The sequence below is a fragment of the Myotis brandtii genome, unplaced genomic scaffold (assembly GCF_000412655.1).
Source record: "Myotis brandtii unplaced genomic scaffold, ASM41265v1 scaffold250, whole genome shotgun sequence".
Lineage (NCBI taxonomy): Eukaryota > Metazoa > Chordata > Mammalia > Chiroptera > Vespertilionidae > Myotis > Myotis brandtii.
In genome coordinates, this window is record NW_005359478.1 from 1,108,140 (window position 1) to 1,120,544 (window position 12,405).

The 12,405-nt window shown below is 41.6% G+C and overlaps 1 protein-coding gene across 1 annotated transcript in view; it reads right to left on the bottom strand.

Moving 5' to 3' along the window:
* Window positions 1-11,786, bottom strand: part of GATAD2B (GATA zinc finger domain containing 2B) — a 74,290-nt gene extending 62,504 nt beyond the window's left edge. The window contains exon 1 of the mRNA XM_014540758.1: window positions 11,767-11,786. The gene's annotated coding sequence lies outside the window, so the exon portion shown is untranslated. The remainder of the gene's footprint in view (window positions 1-11,766) is intronic.
* Between the last annotated feature and the right edge of the window lie 619 nt (window positions 11,787-12,405).

Below are 12,405 nucleotides of genomic sequence, written 5' to 3' on the forward strand. Positions count from 1 at the left end.
GCACAAATTTTTGTGCACCGGGCTTCTAGTATACTAATAAAAGCCTATGTGGTCGTCACACCCTCATGCCACAACGAGCGATCACCAGGAGGCTGCATGCGCAGCAGGCACGCGCGGGTGGGCGGGGACTTGACCAGGAGGTGCATTAGGGGAGCGGATGGTGGCTGCTGCTGTCAGGGCTGGCCCGAGGCTCAGGCAAGACGCAGATGGCGGCTGCCACTGCGAGGGCCCAAGGCTCAGGCAAGCTGCAGTGGCTTTGAGGGCCAAGGCTCAGGCAGCCTTGCGGCCCGCAGTGGCAGCAGCAGAGGCATGATGGAGGCGTCACCTTTCCCTGATCACTGAGTCGCCTCCCACAGAGGGAAGCTAGAGGCAGCAGCAGCCAGCGAGGGGGTGATGGGGGTGGTGCCTTCCCCTGATGGGCCGGTCGCCTCCCACAGAGGTAGGCCAGACAGCGGCTCCTAAGCCATCAGTAGGACATCCCCTGAGGGCTCCTGGACTGAGAGGGGGCAGGCCAGGCTAAGGGACCTCCCCCCCAGTGCACAAATTTTCGTGCACCGGGCCTTTAGTATATATATTAAAAAAAATAAAGTTGCTGGTTTGATTCCTGGTCAGGGTACATGCCAGCGTTGCAGGCTCAATCCTTGGTAGAGGGTGTACAGGAGGGAACTGATTCAAGTTTTGCTCTCACATCAATGTTTCTCTCTTCTCCTCTCTCTCTAAAAACTCAATAAAATTGCCTGGCCAGTATGGCCCAGTGGTTGAACATAGACCTATGAATTAGGGGGTCAGGGTTTGATTCCCGGTCAGGACTTGATTTCTGGTCAGGACTTGATTCCCAGTCAGACACATGCCTGGATTACAGGCTTGATCACCAGTGGAGAGTGCAGGAGCAGCTGATAAATGATTCTCTCTCACCATTTATGTTTTTTTCTCTCTCTCCCTCTCCCATCCTCTCTGAAATCAATAAAAATAATAGTTTTTAAAAAAAATCAATGAAATCATTTTTTTTAATCTTAAAAATAATAAAATAACCCCAGCCGCGGTGGCTCAATGGTTGAGTGTTGACCTACATGCCAAACCTACATGTCACGGTTTGATTCCCGGTCAGGGCACATGCCAGTGGCATGCAGGTGGCAGCCAATGATTCTCTGATATCATTGATGTTTCTATCTATCTCTCTCTCTCTCTCCCTTCCTCTCTGAAATCAATAAAAATATCTTTTAAAAATGAATAACCAGCAAAAACTAATGTGGTAGTCTAGACAGCACATGGAAGATGTGCTAAACAGCTCCATTAACAACAAAATTAAAATGCTAATTTTCAGCCGAAACCGGTTTGGCTCAGTGGATAGAGCGTCGGCCTGCGGACTGAAAGGTCCCAGGTTCGATTCCGGTCAAGGGCATGTACCTGGGTTGCGGGCACATCCCCAGTGGGAGATGTGCAGGAGGCAGCTGGTCGATGATGTTTCTAACTCTCTATCTCTCTCCCTTCCTCTCTGTAAAAAATCAATAAAATATATTTAAAAAAATAAATAAAATAAAATGCTAATTTTCAAAGGTTTCTTCAGTTAATTCATAAAGCTATACAATGGGTAAAAATCTCACTGTCCTCTAGTAACTCTATGCACTATAACAGTACCCCTTGCACAGTCCTTTTCACACCCTCAACCCAACTGAACCCAGAAGACAGCACAAAAATCATACATAACTACAGACACTTTTAAGTGTGTGTGTGTTTTTAGTACAACTATATCATATTGTATTTTGTCTCTATGAATATGATCAGGTATTCAGCCAGCCAGAATAGAAGGTTTAATTTGTAAATAAAGACTGTCCAGATTCTAACCTTGGTTATACTCTTTTGTGACATATATCACTCTGTATTTGACAAAATTAGAAAGCTACAATTTAATACCAGCCAGACATCAAGGCCTTGGTAATACAAAGTCATGCAAAAATCAAAACAATTCACAACAGATGGTACCTATATATATATAGTAATCTATTAGATCTCAAAGAAATTGTTCACCATTATTTAGGCTAAAAACGTTTTATTCCTTTGAATTCTCAAGGTTCTTAAAGATGCACTAGTTTTTTTTAAAGATGCTTCTGTCCACTGCAAAATACACCTATAAAAGGTCCTTTTCCAGTCACCCATATTCCGTGAAAACATTCAGTTCAATATTAATGCATTATACAGAATTCAACTGGGAAATAGCTCTCCAAGCAGAAGGTGAAGAATTAAAAATGCAGGCTAATGAAAACTTAGAATTGGATCTTAGTGCAATAAGAGACCCATTTTCTAGTTTCCATTCATGTGGCAGATAATCTGGATTTAAATACTCTAAAAGCTATGAACCTGGAGGTCATAGTTTGATTCCCGGTTAGGGCACATGCCCAGGTTGTTAGCTTGATCTGCAGTGGTGGGCAGGCAGAGGGCAGCCAATCAATGATTCCCTCTCATCATGTATGTTTCTATCTCTCTCTCCCTCTCCATTCCTCTCTGAAATAAAAATATATTTTAAAAAGTTAAAAAAAAAAAGAATGGCATCAGAGTAGCATTAATTTATTCATGGGCATTTATTATAAGCCAAACTCTAGTACATAGAAAGAGTGTGATGATATTCACACATCAAATTTTCATAGAACTTGTTATAGGCTCTTCTAGCCAACCTGTCCTGGGTAGTAGCAATACACATGACCAACTGTTTTAATCTCTTTTATAGCAACACATCAATCTAGCCATATAAATGTTAAATAGTAGCCCTGGCTGGTTTGGCACAAGGGATAGAGTGTGGGCCTGCGGACTGAGGGGTCCCGGGTTCGATTCCAGTCAAGGGCACATGCCTGGGTTGTGGGCTCGATCCCCAGTGGGGAGCATGCAGAAGGCAGCCAATCAATGATTCTCATCACTGATGTTTCTATCTCTCTCTCTGAAATCAATAAAAATATTTTTAAATGTTAAATAGTGATTAGAAAACTGCCCCTTCCTCCAAAAAATGTTATCCTATTAGGGAAATATTTTCAATATTTTTCACTGGTAGCTCAAACTAAAAGTTTGGATTTCGGGAGTGAACACCATTCAGGTAACCTTTATGCATTTAAATGATACAGAACAAATTTCTCAAAGTTTCATTTTGTTTTAAAGACCAACATACCACCTTTAAAAAAACTGAAAAATAAAAGGTATCCACCTTTTCTCCTCTGATCCCCAGGTCTATCTGCATGTCTCACAGAAGAAAAAGAACGATGGGCTTTATAGATTTCTTACTGTGATATGACCATCTTTACAGAAAGAAAGGGTTTCTTGCTCCTGACTCAAGGGTTTCTGCTCACTCACAAAGTTGAAACCTTACTCTCCTGCTTCTAGCACATTAGATGAAAGAAGGTGGGGCCAGCAGCTCAGTTACAGTTATCCACCTAGAAATTCAATGAAGGTAGGGCCAAGTCAGATGAACTGTGCCACCTGTCTTAGAAGATTCATGGAGGCGGGGACTGGGGAATGCAGCCTCCATACCAATGAAGTTTCTAAAAAATATCTGGCCTAAGGTCACCAGACTATTTCTCTGGAAAACCAACAAACAAAAACAATCAATTCCTTCATTCCAAAGTTGCAACTCATTAAAAAAATTCAATCCACAGAAGAACTACAGGGAAGCAGAATAGTGAAGCACAGTATTCTGAAAGCATTCAGTGAGATCACTAGTACTCTAAGATGCTCTTTGATGTTCAAATAATTTTGAGAAGCTCTGCATCCTTTAGCCATTCTTTTACCACTCCCAATGTACAATGCAAGGCTATGGGAAGTCATGTAGTAAAGAAATCTGAGCCCTGGACTGTAGCTCAGTTGGTTAGAGTGTTGTCTTGATATGTCAAGGTTGTGGTTTCAATCTCTGGATAGGGCACATACAAGGATCAACCAATAAATAAACACATAAATTAAGTGGAAAAACAAAACAATGTCTGTCTCTCTCTCTCTCTCTCTCTCTCTCTCAAATCAACTAAAAAAATGAAATCTGCCTTGCCCTGGCTGATGTGGCTCAGTTGGTTGAGCACTGTCCCAGGCACTGAGAGTTCACATGTTCAGTTCCTGGTCAGGGCACATGCCTGAGTTGTGGGCTCAATCCCCAGTAGGGGCATGCAGGAGGCAGCTGATAGATGTTTCATCGCTTTCTTTCTCTCTCTCTCTCTCTCTCATAAGAAAAGTGCTGCTGAATACTTTGGGAAGTTTATAGTGAACATGCTCCATCTCAAGATACTTGTGAACGCTGGTTTAAATGCTTTAAAAGTGATGATTTCAATGTGAAAGACAAAGAACGTCCAGGTCAACCGAGAAAGTTTGAAGACCAACAATTACAAGCATTATTGGATGAAGAGGCGTGTCAAACTAAAAAAAAACTTGCAGAAAGATTAAACGTTGCTCAGCAAACAATTTCCGATTGTTTACAATGGGACAGATTTTAAAGGAAAGAAAATGGGTGCCACATCAACTGAAAGAAAGACAAATAGAAAACCGAAAAGTCATCAGTAAAATGTTCTTCAATGGCACGAAAGAAAGTCTTTTTTTGGATTGAATTGTGACTGGCGATGAAAAGTAAATTTATTTTGAGAATCCCAAACGCACAAAATCATAGGTTGATCCAGGTCAATCATCAACATCGACTGCAAAGCCAAATCGATTCGGAAAGAAGACAATGCTCTGCGTTTGGTGGGATCAGGAAGGTGTGGTGTATTACGAGCTTCTAAAATCAGGTGAAACCGTTAATACTGATCACTACCGACAACAAATAATCAATTTAAACCATGCTTTGATCATGAAACTATCAGAATGGGCCAGAAGACACGGCAAAGTAATTTTGCTTCATGATGACGCACCATCACACACTTCAAAACCAGTTAAAGACACGTTAAAAGATCTTGCCTGGGAAGTATTAACCCACCCGCTGTATTCACCAGACCTTGCTCCTTCAGATTACCACTTGTTCCGATCGATGGCACACGCACTTTCTGAGCAGCACTTCAAAACGTACAAAGAAGTGGAAAGTTAGGTCTCTGAATGGTTTGCCTCAAAACAAGAAAAGTTCTACTGGGACGGTATCCACAAATTACCTGAAAGATGGAGGAAATGTGGAGCTAGCGATGGATATTACTTGGAATAAAGCACTTTTGATGTTTCTTTTGAAATTATCTTGTTTTCTTTGATTACAAAATCCGAATTATTAACCCATACACCTAGTATAAGGAACAACCAATGAATGCATAAGTAGAACAACAAGTCCATGTTTCTCTCTCTCTCTCTCTCTCTCTCTCTCTCTCTCTCAAGTGTCCTTTTTCCTCACCTAATTCTACTAAACCAGCAGTTCTCAACCTGTGGGTCGCGACCCCTTTGGCAGTCGAACGACCCTTTCACAGGGGTCGCCTACGACCATCCTGCATATCAGATATTTACATTACGATTCATAACAGTAGCAACATTACAGTTATGAAGTAGCAACGAAAATAATTTTATGGTTGGGTCACAACATGAGGAACTGTATTTAAAGGGCCAGAAGGTTGAGAACCACTGATTTATGGCTTCAGTGATAGAAAGGGCCTCATTATCAATGAGGAAAAATGGGTTGTGAGGAAAGCTCGGCTTGTATCAGCTCATAATAATTAACAATTGTACAGGGCTTTACAGTTTATAAAGCACCTTTATATGACTGACACAGAAACCTAGTGAAACAGATAAAGCAGCTATTGATCCTCATTTCTAATCTGAGGAAACCATGGCTTCGAGACGTCAAATGACTCAACCAAGGTCACACAAATGGTAAGTGGCAGAACTAAAACTCCAACTTTGTTCTTCTGCCTCCAGAACATAACAAAAGGAGCATCTTCTAAATGTATGCAGCATTTTTTCAACCCATAGGATTATTCATTTTAAAATGTCTTTAGGTGATAGGCACCATGCTAGACACTGGAGACACAATAGTAAAAAAAACAACATGGTATCTTCTTCTTTCAGGATGTTTATAGACCACTAAGGGGAGATAAATAATATTTATAAATTAGAATGAGATTAAAGAAGAAAGCATTTCTAAGTCTCTTTCTAAGCCTTCTCTTCAGGGAAGGCTTTCCAGAGAAAGCAGCATTTGAAATGAAATTTGGAAGTTGATCTGGGAACTAAAAGAACTGTTATTCGCCCACGTATAAATTGTAAGGGAGAAAAGTAAGGCTAAGGCAAAGGCCAAAATTATAAAGGGCCTTAAATACTAGGTAAGTTTTAAATTTTACCTTTAACTGATTGGAAACTATTGTATACATTTTGAAGGGGACACTGAATAATCAGGTCTCTGTGTTAGGCCATTGTGAAGACAATATGATTGAGAGTTTAAAAGGGAATAAGAATGTCCTGGCCGGGTGGCTCATTTAGTTGCAGTGTCATCCATACATCAAAAAGCTGTGGGTTCAATTCCCAGTTAGGGCACATATCTATGTTGCAGGTTCGATCCCTGGTCAGGGCGTATATGAGAGGTAACCAATCTATGTTCCTCTCTCTCTCTGAAATCAATAAAACATATCCTCAGGTGGGAATTGTAAAAAATTCCTATATAATAAAAGGCTAATATGCAAATTGTCCCCTCAGAAGTTCGACCACCCGGGAGTTCAACCACTCACTCTGATGTGCACTGACTACCAGGGGGTGGCGCAGAACGAAGGAAGGCCCCAGCCGGCAGCCGGGGAAGGCCCTGATCAGCCCTGATCACCAGCCAGGCCTAGGGATCCTACCCGTGCACGAATTTCGTGCTCTGGGCCTCTAGTTTAAAAATAAAAGGGAATAAGACTAAAAAGCAGAGAGATTATGGCAATATTTCAAATAAGTATTGTGGGTGTCAATTAGAAGACCAGCAATGGAAATAAAGAAAAAGGTAGATTCATAAGTATTTTAAAAAAGTAATGGATAAAAAATAAAAAGGAATGGATGAGAGAGAATTGACAACGATGCTCACACTTTTTGGCTTAGGTGACTCAATGAACCACAGAAGGGAAACAGATGATAGAAATGTTGTTTAGGCACCAATGGAATAGAAGTGGGTATGTCCAGCACATAACAGACAACTGGAATAAAAGGACTGGAGTTTAGAAGAGATGTGATACTATTTATATATATGAAGATTATTTTTTCAGTAACCAAGTATTATTTACCATTTTAATAGGAAGGCAATTATTTTAAAATCATTATTTGTATCATGCTACAAGGTTCACATTTTAAGATCTCATATTATGCTTATCACATTCATACTTTCGTTATAAACAAACATGAGGTAAACATTCATGAGGTTAGAAAAAGTTTTATTCCTATTTGATCAACAAATACTTGAGTATTAACTGTATGTCAGGTACTGTACTAGGTATTACACAAAACAAAATAAATCCATGCCTTCATAGACCTTATAAAATAGGAAAGGACCCAAAAAGCAATAAATGTAACAAATCAGTATGTTATAAAGTTGTTAAGTGCAATGAAAAAGAAAACAGAGTAAGGAAGGATTAGGAGTAACTGGGTGGTAGTAGAAGGAATAATTTGTTGTTGTTGTTAATCCTCACCCGAGGATATTTTTCCATTAATTTTTAGAGAGAGTGGAAGGGATGGGGAGAAACAGAGAGAGTGAAACATCGGTGTGACACATTGATTAGTTGCCTCCAACATGCACCCTGACTGGGGCCGGGGATCAAGCCTGCAACCAAGGTATGTGCCCTTGACCAGAATGGAACCCTGGACCCTTCAGTCCACAGGCCAATGCTCTATCCACTGAGCCAAACTGGCTAGGGCTGAAGGTACAATTTTAAATAGTGGCAGGATAAGGTCTCATTGTAAAGGTGTCATTTACTAGTAAGCAAAGACTTGAAGGAAGTTAGAAAATTATTCAATTGTATTATCTTTGGGAAAAACTCACTATTTCCCACTGGAGGGAATAGCTAGGGGAAAGGTCCTAAGATAAACAATGTGGCTGAGCCCTGGCCAATGTGGTGTGGCTCAGTTAGAGCATCATCCTGTGCACTAAAGTGTCTTGGGTCCACTTCCTGGTCAGGGCATATACGTACTCAGGTTGGGGGTTCAATCTCACACAGTCAGGGTCAGGGCACGAAGGGGAAACAACGGATTGATGTTTCTCTCTTTCCCTCTCCCTTACTCTCTCTAAAAACAACAACAAAAACCACACATATATACAATAAAAAACATATTCTCGGGTGAAGATTAAAAAAAAATGGCTGATATACAGGGGTAAGCAAAAGTAGGTTTACAATTGTAATACGAATAAATAATACAATAATTAATAAATAATACAAGAATAAACTTTCTCATACAACTATAAACCTACTTTCCCCCACCCCTGTATTTAAAGAACAAGTCAATGCGGCTTGAATGGAGTGAACAAAGAGGGAGGATGATGATCAAAAGAGGGTGAGGAGGGCAGGCAGGTCATGTAATACCTCATAGGCCACTATAAGGACTGGCTTTTACTCTGACAGAAATGAGAATTCAAAAATGATGAGCCTTACCCAAAGTCATATACTAGTAGCTAATAAGTGGCAAAGCAGCTAGGATTTGAACCAATATTTCTAGACTCTCTACACCTGTGTTCTACTATTCCAATTTGCCACTTATTAACTCACAACCTGCCTCCCACGAAGTGTAAATTTAAAAACTCTCAAAAAGCTAATTTTATAAGTACCTTCTAGGTAAGAGACCACAAGCTCTCCAGTTAATATTTCTAATCCCTCATAACCATAATGGGAATTTATTAATCCTAATATCTAACTTAAATCCTACTAACATTGCAGCCTATATTTATATTACAAATCCCACCTTCCCCCCAAATGAGACAAAATTAAAAAAAAGCTTTGATCAGAAGGCTTAAAGCATGACTTTCAGGTTCAAATAACAGTAACCTGAAATTATTTTAAAAATGTATACTAGCCAGATGTGAAAAGCAACCAGAGAATGGCTCAGGAAGTATTGTCATTTCCCTTAATAGTTCACTGGTTGGTATTAATAACAATTATGTTGTCAAAGAAGCTTTTGCAATTACTAATGACTCTTTAAGGTCTGGGATATGACCACTTCATACCTCAAAAATAACAAAAATATATGCTCTTATTCATCTGTTGCTGTTGGTGCTATAATCCAAAACTCTTGATAGTTTCTTGCCAGATAGCAACTTAAGGTGGCAATGGCAAAAAAATAGAGGATTTTTGAGGGAGACACCATCTATGAGCTATATGAGACAGGTTAAGCCCTTAATGGCACTGGTTCAGTCCTTTCCTATTGGATGAACTCAAACTGCATAGGAATATTTCACATATCCATAAAATAGAAGGTAAAAGATGGAACATGAGGAGGGAGCATTTCAAATTAGATCTACTCTTCAGAGATTTTCATCATTACTATTCAAATATAAGAGCCTCTCTGCTTTATGGACCCTAAAGCCACCGAAATCCCCAACCAGTAACCTACACAAAAAGCATCAGAGGAATTACCAAGAATAAAACAAATAATATGGCTAACAGAAGCTTCCCCCCACCCCCCAAAAGCCAGTCCTTTTTGACAGAAATTGAACCGTCTTATGTGTTATCTTTTCCCAGGCTTAGCCAATGCAGGGGAACTGCAACTTTGTGTGGCATTGTCTGATAGGTTGCTTTTTTTTTTCTTCTGAGCAAGAGGTGGACAGCTTTAGGCCAGGACTAGATTTATAGTCAATCTGGGTTCATATCTTTTTTTTTCTTTTTCTTTCCCTCCAAATGGCCTCAGAAAATGCCTGGCTATTGTGCCTTGATATGTACTAATTCAGGACTTTAAGTACTGCAAAGGATTTGGAAAAGAAAGTCCCTCGGCCCCAGTTATGGTTCAAATCTTACGATGTCTATAGCATCTGTTTTAATCAACCAAAGCTGGTTTGGTTTTTCTCAATGAGCCAAACAAAATGAACATTCTGAGTTGAGTGCAAAGGGGCTGCTTGTCAGCATGACGCCCAATGGGTGGCTAATATGGAATATGCTCCCGAGTCTTGAAACCAGGACAGCACAGATACTGTTCCTCTACACATGAACCTCCAGTTTGGTGGGTGTGCAAAGAAGAAAAAAATCAGTAAATTAAAACAAGAGGCCTGGTTTCCATATACACTACTGCTTAAGGCTAGTATGAAGCTGGAGATCCCAGAATATGACTAGGATACTATTACTGACACACCCTTCTTCCACACTGCTGTTCTCTAACCAAAACCCAACCTGGTGACCAGGTCCAGCCACAAGAAAAAAAAGGGGTAGGGTGTGGGGAACACAGGGACCAAATGGGGACATTTGCCTCCCAAAGGGTGAGGAGCATACACACAGGTTTTTGAATATACTTTAAGACTATCAGATTCAGAACAAATTTCTCACATCTTCCTCCCCACGTCCGTCCCTGTGGCCTTATGCTAAGCACAGCAATAAAAGTTTCTGCTAGAAGTTAAATGTGAAGAGCTGATCAGGGAACCTGGTTAACATTGTTCCTAGATTCATATTTGAATGCAGCCTCTATTCAGACCCTATTCCGACTGCCTTTAAACAGGAAGTTAACAGACATCACCCACAGTCAGGGGAAGCAAACCACAGTGTCATAAAACAAAGATGGATGCTGCTGTCAGCTACAAATCACTCTCACCTCATGGAAAGTGTTCTTAAGTAAGGAATAGGCAGGACAAAAGTCCTTAAGCTTCACCTCTTCTCAAACTGGGTCACTCAGCCCACACACAGGTCCAGCCTTCTGATACCTGCTGATTAATACTTACCTTCTTCAGTCTTTACTGTCTCTGCCACTCGACTAAAAACTACATTCCTCTAAAAACGGAAGACAGCACTACCAGATCAGTACTCCCATTAATTAACTCCTTATTCATACAACCTATCTGCTCAAGAAGCCCAAGGAAAAACTATCCTTAACCCAGCCCATCCCAAAACAGTCAGAGACTGGATATCAGTCACACAAAAAACAGCATCATTTCCAACAGGTGTGTGTCTTCCCTCAAAATATATCCATCTCCTCCTTAGTAGCACCTTTAATAGCTCCAGAAGTAGCCTCCTTCCCAATCAAGTACCAACAGAAATGCTACTTTAGGACAATAATCTTATCAAGACTGCTCCAGCATCAAAAATATGAATTCAAGTGGTTATCAGACTTTCAAGAAGAGTCAGTGTATCAAAGAAAAAACAAAGTTACCATTAAACTCCCAAGTAGGTTAATCTCCAACATATAGACAACATATGGACACCATCTTGCTGCCAGAAAACAATCAGAAGTTCATCTGCACTAAAAGGGGCATTGGAGGGCTGGAGGAACATTTCTTTTCATTTTTGTATCACATTTTGTAAAATGTTCAGAGAGAAACGTGTTTCAAAAACTCAAAAACATCAGCTCTTCTCCAACACAGATCTGTTGAACCTGCTTTTATCCCAGCTGCTGCAAGTCCAAATCTCTGTTGCAGGCTGCTCTTTTGCTTTGCTAAAATTATCTCCCAGCTCTGTTTTCACACAAAAGGCCTTCAAATAATTATTGATCAGAAAGGAGAAAACTGTTGTTGGGAGGCTACCTGACTCTCCAGATGACAGAAGCAGAAAAGGTTGATAGGTAGCCACCCACCCACCACAACGCCTCCCTCTCCAACTCAGTGCCAGGCCCGCGAGCTAACAGCTCGTGTCCGGAGGGAAGGGGATGCTGGGAAAGAGTGCCGAGAAGCTACCCTACCTTCGTGAGGGGAGAGCGGTCCTGGGCCGGCGAGTGGCCCCCAAACCTCGGCACCCACTCACTCACGGGAGTGGCCAGCTCCTCAGTGTAACCGGGAGCAGGGAGGCAGAAAGTCCTCTCAGTCCCGGACGGGTTAGGGAAGGGTGAGTTCTGACTCCAGAGACCCCCAAGCAATGGAACTGGGATACAGGTCCCGTGTGTCCCAGAAGCCCAGCTGAGGAAAGGGGTGGCTGAGTCGCTACAGAAGATAAGAGTCCACACAGACTGAGACAATTCCCTTTTCCTAAGGGAGAGCGAGGGGGCCGTGGCCGCCGCCGACGAAATAAAGGGGTCGGGTTCTGCGCTCCTGATGCCTTTACCTAAATAAAGATAATTACCTCGTGCTTCCTTTACCCTTCAGAATCCCCCATTTGTCCCAACCGCCGCCAAACACCAGACTGAAAGCAGGGAGCGGCCCCCGCACCCTGAGGGCACCACTGGGGGTGGAAAGTTAAAAGGGGGGGAGCGCGTAGAGAGGAAAGAAGGGGAGCATGGCGGGCATGAGGCAGTGACTGAAAGCGGGGATGGCGGGGGAAACGGGGCGCGAGGGAGGGGAGAAAGAGTAAAAGGAGAAGGAATGAAGGGAGCTGAGGGCGGGAG